This window comes from Hypanus sabinus, chromosome 7 (genome assembly GCF_030144855.1).
Source record: "Hypanus sabinus isolate sHypSab1 chromosome 7, sHypSab1.hap1, whole genome shotgun sequence".
In the NCBI taxonomy this organism is placed as follows: domain Eukaryota; kingdom Metazoa; phylum Chordata; class Chondrichthyes; order Myliobatiformes; family Dasyatidae; genus Hypanus; species Hypanus sabinus.
In genome coordinates this window covers 116,077,039-116,086,262 of record NC_082712.1, presented here as the reverse complement: position 1 = coordinate 116,086,262, position 9,224 = coordinate 116,077,039, and positions in this window count along the sequence as shown.

Here is a 9,224-nt window from a genome sequence, read left to right as displayed (position 1 = left end):
GGCACGTGGAGCTGAGGGAGACGACCGGCCACGATCCTATAGAATGGCAGAGTGGTCACATTGAGCTGAATGGCCTATTCCTGCTTTTATTTCTTAACTGGATTGGGGAGGAATGTGGAGTTAACAAGGAGACTGTTGTGTTCACTCAGCAGAAGAATTAATGCTATTAAAATCCAAAAAGAATAGTGTCTTTCACACCGAACAGTTATTGATCGTTCCGCTCCCAGCTGGGTGAGAGAGATAGCTGCAATGCTTTGAAAGCATTTTAGTCAGTACATCTCTGAAGCTACATCACAGGAGTCACACATGTTTATATCAAGTGCCTTCTACCAAATTACTTGAGGGAAAACAATGTCTATTGAGAAATGTGATGAATTTGCTCCAGGAAACAGCTATGACACTTGGAAGAGATCCTTGGAACAACATACATACTTAAGCCCAGTTTAACAAATATATCACTCATAGTTACACCCGAAGCCTGCACATGACCCGTTATTTTAGAGGTAGTTAAATACTGAATAATTTTAACGACTGAGGTGTGATCATTGACATTTAGGAGACCGTTTAGATTTGGGGTCTTACAATCATGAGGTCATACAGCACAGAAGGAGGCCTTTGGCACAACAGGTTCCATGCTGGCAAAGCTGCTGATGTAAGCTAGTCCCATTTGACTGATTTTTGACCATATCCCTTTAAACCAACGGCTCCCAGGCTTTTTTATGCCATGGACCAAAACCATTAAGCAAGGGGTCTGAGGACAACAGGTTGGGAACCCCTGCTCTAAACCGTTCCTACCCACTTACCAATCTGAGAATTGTTGTTATTGTACCTGCCTCGTCCACTTCCACTGGCAGCATGTCCTATATACGTACCACTGTCTATGTGAAAAACGCTCCCCAAGTTCTCCAGTTCTTGATTCCCCAACACTGTGAATAAAGACTATGCATTCACCCTGTCCATGCCCCTTTGCGATTGTGTACACCTCAACAACATCACTTCTCAGTTTTCTACAAGCCAATGAATGAAGTTCCAACCTGCTCAGCCTCTCCCTTAACTCAGTCCCTTGTGCATGCCATTTGAGGAACGAACTGGAATTGGATTATGGTCTTTAAAACATAGCAACTCCAATAAAGATTTTATGAGGCATATTCATAAATTGCATCTGGAATCCCCTGGATTGTTACAGACTTTCTAGATTTTAAATGTAGGGTAACAGTCCTAATTAAATTCTCAAATTTCCTTGTCAATATCAAGACTCGAGGCAAGTAATAACCTGAGCAAATAAAAACATGGTAAGGGTGAAGTTTTTGTTAATACCAGCTCTGAGTGGCTTTGAGTTGGGTGTGAATTTTACTGGAGTGCTGAGCATTGGTAATACTTGGTTCTCCAGGGTCAGCATCTTGGTTTAATCATTCCCAGCGACAGCTACATATCTGCAGAGGCACTGGAAGTTCAGCACCTTTCTCAGTGGAGCTCAGAAAACATTGCATGCCTTTAACGTTGGAAATTAGGGATAACCTAGCAACTAGGATATCGATCTGTTCTTTGGGAACCTTAGCCCTCTCGCCATCACCCCACCTTTTTCAAAGGCACCTCATTACTCTAAATTATGTGCTTAATGGATTGGGTCTCTGAGCTACAGATTGTTGTCAATGCCCTGTGGGTTGAGGAGACACTGGATCCTGTCAGATGGTTTCCAGAGTTGACAGTCAAGCTCATTTTGCAGAGTGCCTCGTTGCCAGAACTTTCAAGTAAGAGCTGCAACGCCTCAGAGTCAGATGAGATTGGAAATGCTCAGAAGGCCAGGCAGCAGGAATGGAAAGAAAAACAGAATTTTAATGCTTTGTTTTAACTCAAGACCCTGGAACAGACAGCCTGGGGTGAAGCAGATACAGTATTTAAGAGGTTTTTACATTAACCATATAACCATATAACAATCACAGCACAGAAACAGGCCATCTCAGCCCTCCTAGTCAGTGCCGAACTCTTAATCTCACCTAGTCCCACCTACCCGCACTCAGCCCATAACCCTCCACTCCTTTCCTGTCCATATACCTATCCAATTTTACCTTAAATGACACAACTGAACTGGCCTCTACTACTTCTACAGGAAGCTCATTCCACACAGCTATCACTCTTTGAGTAAAGAAATACCCCCTCGTGTTTCCCTTAAACTTCTGCCCCCTTACTCTCAAATCATGTTCTCTCGTTTGAATCTCCCCTACTTTCAATGGAAACAGCCTATTCACTTCAACTCTATCTATCCCTCTCAATATTTTAAATACCTCGATCAAATCCCCCCTCAACCTTCTGCGCTCCAATGAATAGAGACCTAACTTGTTCAACCTTTCTCTGTAACTTAAGTGCTGAAACACAGGTAACATCCTAGTAAATCGTCTCTGCACTCTCTCTAATTTATTGATATTTTTCCTATAATTCGGTTACCAGAACTGCACACAATATTCCAAATTTGGCCTTACCAATGCCTTGTACAATTTTAACATTACATCCCAACTTCTGTACTCAATGCTTTGATTTATAAAGGCCAGCGTTCCAAAAGCCTTCTTCACCACCCTATCTACATGAGACTTCACCTTCAGGGAACTATGCACTGTTATTCCTAGATCTCTCTGTTCCTCTGCATTCCTCAATGCCCTACCATTTACCCTGTACGTTCTATTTGGATTATTCCTGCCAAAATGTAGAACCTCACACTTCTCAGCATTAAACTCCATCTGCCAACGTTCAGCCCATTCTTCTAACCGGCATAAATCTCCCTGCAAGCTTTGAAAACCCACCTCATTATCCACAACACCTCCTACCTTAGTATCATTGGCATACTTACTAATCCAATTTACCACCCCATCATCCTGATCATTTATGTATATTACAAACAACATTGGGCCCAAAACAGATCCCTGAGGCACCCCGCTAGTCACTGGCCTCCATCCCGATAAACAATTATCCACCACTACTCTCTGGCATCTCCCATCTAGCCACTGTTGAATCCATTTTATTACTCCAGCATTAATACCTAACAACTGAACCTTCTTAACTAACCTTCCATGTGGAACTTTGTCAAAGGCTTTGCTGAAGTCCATATAGACTACATCCACTGCCTTACCCTCATCAACATTCCTCGTAACTTCTTCAAAAAATTCAATAAGGTTTGTCAAACATGACCTTCCACGCACAAATCCATGCTGGCTACTCCTAATCAGATCATGTCTCTCCAGATAATTACTAATACTATCTCTAAGAATACTTTCCATTAATTTACCCACCACTGATGTCAAACTGACAGGTCTATAATTGCTAGGCTTACTTCCAGAACCCTTTTTAAACAATGGAACCACATGAGCAATACGCCAATCCTCCAGCACAATCCCCATTTCTAATGACATCTTAAAGATCTCCGTCAGAGCTCCTGCTATTCCTGGGAAATATCCTGTCAGGATCCGGAGATTTATCCACTTTTAAATTTCTTAAAAGCATCAGTACTTCCACCTCTTTAATTGTCATAGGTTCCAAAACTTCCTTACTTGTTTCCCACACCTTACACAATTCAATATCCTTCTCCTTAGTGAATACCGAAGAGAAGAAATCGTTCAAAATCTCTCCCATCTCCCTCGGCTCCACACATAGCTGACCACTCTGATTCTCTCATTTTGTCCCTCACTATCCTCTTGCTTTTAATATAACTGTAGAAACCTTTCGGATTTACTTTCACCTTATTTGCCAAACCAACCTCGTATCTTCTTTTAGCTTTTCTAATCTCTTTCTTAAGATTCTTTTTACATTCCTTATATTCCTCGAGCAATTCCTTTACTCCATGCTGCCTATATCTATTGTAGACATCCCTCTTTTTCCGAACCAAATTTCTAATATCCCTTGAAAACCATGGTGCTTTCAAACCTTTAACCTTTCCTTTCAACCTAACAGGAACATAAAAATTCTGTACCCTCATAATTTCACCCTTAAATGACCTCCATTTCTCTATTACATCCTTCCCATAAAACAACTTGACCCAATCCACTCTCACTAAATCCCTTCGCATCTCCTCAAAGTTAGCCTTTCTCCAATCAAAAATCTCAACTCTAGGTCCTGTGCTAACCTTCTCCATAATTATATTGAAGCTAATGCTATTGTGATCACTGGACCCAAAATACTCCCCAACACATACGTCTGTCAGCTGACCTATCGCATTCCCTAACAGGAGATCCAACACTGCCCCATCTCTAGTCAGTACTTCTATGTATTGTTGCAAAAAACTATCCTGCACACATTTCACAAACTCTAAACCATCCAGCCCTTTTACAGAATGAGCTTCCCAGTCTACGTGTGGAAAATTAAAATCTCCCACAATCACCACCTTGTGTTTACTACCAATATCTGCTATCTCCTTACACATTTGCTCTTCCAACTCACGCTCCCCATTAGGTGGCCTATAATACACTCCTATCAGTGTTACTACACCTTTCCCATTCCTCAATTCCACCCAAATAGTCTCCCTAGAGGAGCCCTCTAATCTATCCTTCCAAAGCATAAGATTTTCTCAGACAAGCAATGCAACACCTCCTCCTCTGGCCCCTCCTACTCTATCACACCCGAAGCAACTAAATCCAGGAATATTTAGTTGCCAATCACACCCTTCCTGCAACCATGTTTCACTAATAGTTACAACATCATAATTCCAGGTATCAATCCACGCTTTAAGCTCATCCACCTTTCTTACAAGCTACTAGCATTAAAATAGATACATTTAAGATACTCTCCATCTCCTCCTCTCTTTTCATCCCTAACAATGCATTCAAATTTATTATCCTTTTCTTTCTTCTCCCCTACATCTTCGGGCTGAGCGCATCCCTTCTCCATCACCTGCCTTTCCTCCCTCACACACAGTCTACTTACTTGCTCTACTGGTGAACTAACCTCCTCTTCCATGGTTTCCTCAAATTGATTCCTGCCCCCCCCCCCCATCTTACTAGTTTAAAGTCTGCCCTGTAGCCCTAGCAAATCTCCCCGCCAGGATATTGGTCCCCCCAGGATTCAAGTGTAACCCGTCCTTCTTGAACAGGTCACGCCTGCCCCAGAAGAGGTCCCAATGATCCAGAAACTTGAATCCCTTTTCCCTGCTCCAATCCCACAGCCACGCATTCATCCTCCACCTAATTCTATTTTTACTCTCACTGTCGCGTGGCACAGGCAGTAATCCCGAGATTACTACCTTTGCGGTCCTTCTTCTTAACTGCCTTCCTAACTCCCTATACTCTCGTTTCAGGACCTCTTCCCCTTTCCTACCTATGTCATTGGTACCTATATGTACCACGACCTCTGGCTCCTCACCCTCCCACTTCAGGATATCTTGGACGCGATCAGAAACGTCCCGAACCCTGGCACCAGGGAGGCAAATTACCATCCGGGACTCCCGATCACCTCCACAGAACCTCCTGTCTGAACCCCTGACTATCGAGTCCCCTATTACTATGGTCTTCTTTCTTCTATCCCTACCCTTCTGAGCTACAGGGCCGTCCTCTGTGCCGGAGGTCCAGCCACTGTCACTTCCACCAGGTAGGCTGTCCCCCCCAACAGTAATCAAACATGAGTACTTATTGTCAAGGGGTACAGCCGCTGGGGTACTCTCTAGTACCTGCCTCTTCCCCTTCCTGACCGTGACCAACCTATCTGCCTCCTGTGGCCCCGGAGTGACCACCTGCCTGTAACTCCTCTCAATCACCTCCTCACTCTCCCTGACCAGGCGAAGGTCATCGAGCTGCAGCTCCAGTTCCCTAACTCGGTCCCTCAGGAGCTGCAGTTCGGTGCACCTGGCACAGATGTGGACATCCGGGAGGCTCGGAGACTCCAGGACCTCCCACATCCGACACCGAGAACAACAATTTGCCCTCACACTCATACTTCCTGAATAACTGAAAATAACAAGAACTAAAAGATAAACCTACTGTGCCCTTTTCTGCCTAAGCCCCCTGAGCCCAAGCCCTACACTCTGCTCCCGGCGCACTCCGCTGCCCGCTTCTTAAGGCTGCGTTCTTTTTATATCTTCCCGCCTTCCCGGGCCTCCTTCACGCGCCTGCACAGTCCCGCCTCTCAGAACTCCGATCTGAGACGCAATTGGACAATTTGAAAATGGCCGCCGCCGCACTTCCTCTCAAAGCCTCGCTGTCCATTCATTCATACATTCATACATGAATATCTGGGTATTGGAGGGATGAGGAGGGATTTCTTTAGCAAGATGTTGGTGAATCTGTGGAATTCTTTGCCACGGGCAGCTGTGGCAATTGGTGTATTTACAGTGGAGGTTGACAGGTGCATAATAAAGGCATCGAATGAGAATGAAATTGAGAAGGAAAACAAATCAGCTGTGATCAAATGGTCTACTTCTGCTCCTACATTATGTCTTACGGTTTTATGGTCTGGTGCAAAGGTCACTGCAACCCATTGCTCATCAAAGGAATGAAAGGAGAGAACTGATTTCACGATGGTATGATTTTTTTTGTCTTATGCTGTGGACAGTGGCATAGGAATGCATGGTATTATGAGCTTATAAATATTCTGAGTAAGGCATTGTTGGTAAAATTAAAATTGCTCAGCACATCAGCACGGAACTGGAGGAAGCAAAGGCATTTTCTTGCAAGTTATTGTCATTAGCAACTTTTGAGATTTGGGAGGCTTTGGAAAGAGTTCAGAAGGTTGATGCATAGATTAGAGAATATTATCGGTAGAGGGTAATCAGCATAAGGAGAGGCTGGACAGACTCTGGAGCATCGGAGACTTGAAAGAGGTTTATTAAAGTCTAGATAGGCAGCCAGAATCTTTTCTCCAGCTGAATTCTGGAGGGGATAACCTAAAGGTGAGGGGGACAGGTTTCAAGTAGACGTGTAAGACAAGCGTTTTTTTTAAACAGAGGGTGGCAGGTGCCTGGAATGCACTGCCAACAGTGTGGCGGAAAGCAGGTATGATAATTAGATTCAAGAGGCTTTAGGATAGGCAGGAAATGGATGGATATGGTTCATATGCAAGCAGAAGGGATTTATTTGGTCAGCACTGACAGCGCAGGCCGAATGGCCTGTTCCTGTACTGTTCACGGTTGCGTCCTAACTGGTGATTCTGAGTTGTGGACAACTTCCCCACGGCACAATGTATACTGATGTGCTTCCAGCTGCAGTAACTTTATTGGATACTTTGGCAGCTTGCATGGAGACCCAGGGAACAGAGAATGTTAACAAGTCAGCAAAATGGCATCTTTCCCTCGGTCTAAATGTATCTCTCTCACTGTCAGCTATATAGGCACTGTGATCTGAAGGGACGGATTTCCAGCAGAGGTTCTGCGTGGTTCTGCTTTCTGGATTTCCACATTGGACACTTGGCCCGGCTGTTTGAACAGGTAGCCAACCTCTCTTGCACTGGGAAAATCAGGAATCTCTTTCAGCTTTAGTGTCAGGGGAATGATAGGCAAGTGATACTTCAGTCAATTAGAATTGAAGGTAGAAGTGAATTGGCTGTTGATCACGTGCCTTGGCTGAGTCTACTAATGATGGCAGCAGACTTCTGCAATAGGAACTGTGTGCAATAGCCTTCACTGTCTTTTTCTCCATTTTAAGGCAATTATTGCTAAAGCTGTAGCTCTTCTGGACCTTTCCCTGCTTTCATCCAAAACCCTTTGCCTCTCGGTTCTGCTCCTCCCACACCAATGAGCATCATTTTCCAGTAAGGATTCATCACATCTCAACAGCTTTAAGGACCTTAAAATGTTTAAGATTTAACCTGCTCCCTCTGATGACTTTTTTTAGCTCTGCCCAGTTCCAAGATGAGTCACTGCATTTAGTACACAGAGACTTTTCTGCCATTCATGTCAACCTACCCTGGCTTTCCAGTCAGATCCGTTAGCTAAGAAATTGTGTGTAGGAGTGTTTAATTGAGTTGCTGTACGAACTGCGTTTGCAGTTGAAAAACAGGAAGCTTCACCAACAAATCTGGAGTCAGGCAAGGTTGCCCAATCCCCACTGGTGCATCTGTGTGTTGCTGAATTCATCAAGAGGGAGGGGTATGGGAGGCGCTTGATGGACAATGTCACCGTCTTCTGATCAATCCACAAGTCAGTCCTCGGATCGATCTGCTTGAACTGGGCTCAGTGGCCACACTCAGCCTCAGGAAGAGAGGGGTCGTGTGATCTGCCACTGGTCCAACGGATAATGGTATGGAATTGGTTTAATATTGTCACATGTACCGAGGTACAGTGAAAAGCTTGCCTTGCAAACTGTTCCTACAGATCATATTATCACAGTGCATTGATCTAGAACACGGTAAAATGGTAACATTGCAGAATAAAGTGTAACAGTCACAGGAGAAGTGCAGTGCGGGGGAGCAATGAGCTGCAAGATCATAAGACACATTGTGAGGTCAGGAGTCCATCTTATCATATACGAAGTCCTTTAAAGTGTCAGATAACACGGATAGAAATTGTCCTCGATGTATGTACTCTGTTCTCCTTCCCTTAGGCACTGGGGATCCAGACTGTGTGGAATAGCTGGAATGGACGGTCAAAGTGAAAGAAAAGTTGGAATGGTGTGAGTGGGGGGCGAGAGGTCCGAGGTGCTCTTGGCGTTACTGTTTGTAGTGCGAGTGTGACCCTGAGTGTGCAGAGCAGTCACCCATGACATCTCACATTTCATCTGGAGATGCAAGAGAGCTGCTCTGAAGACCCACACTCAATGTTTAAAGAACAGCTTCCTCACCTCTGCCATCAGACTTCTGAATGGTCTTCACTAGTCCCCTTTCACAGTATTTATTTATTTGTGTAAGTTAAAGTAACTTTTTAAATGTCTTGCACTATGCTGCTGCCACAAAACACCACATTTCATGATATGTGTCAGTGATAATAAGCCTGATTCTGAAGGGGTAGACGACATTGAGTGAAAAGTGATGTACAAGTCCTCAGAGACGGGCCAAGATGGGTACCTGACATATCCAAACTTCCTGAAGATTACCTTTGTGTGTGGCTGCATCAGGCTGGAGCATGCAAACACCAAGTGTTGGTGCGTGCTGAGCTTCTGTCTCCACCTGGAACTGCTTCACTTCAGTGACCGTGCGATGTTCCATTCAAATCTTGCCAAACTTACCGGCCCTTTGTAGAAAGGTTTCTGTGGATCTTTGACCTCATTTATCCAGCAGCGATCAGCACAGAGAGATACGATGGATCCCGTGGA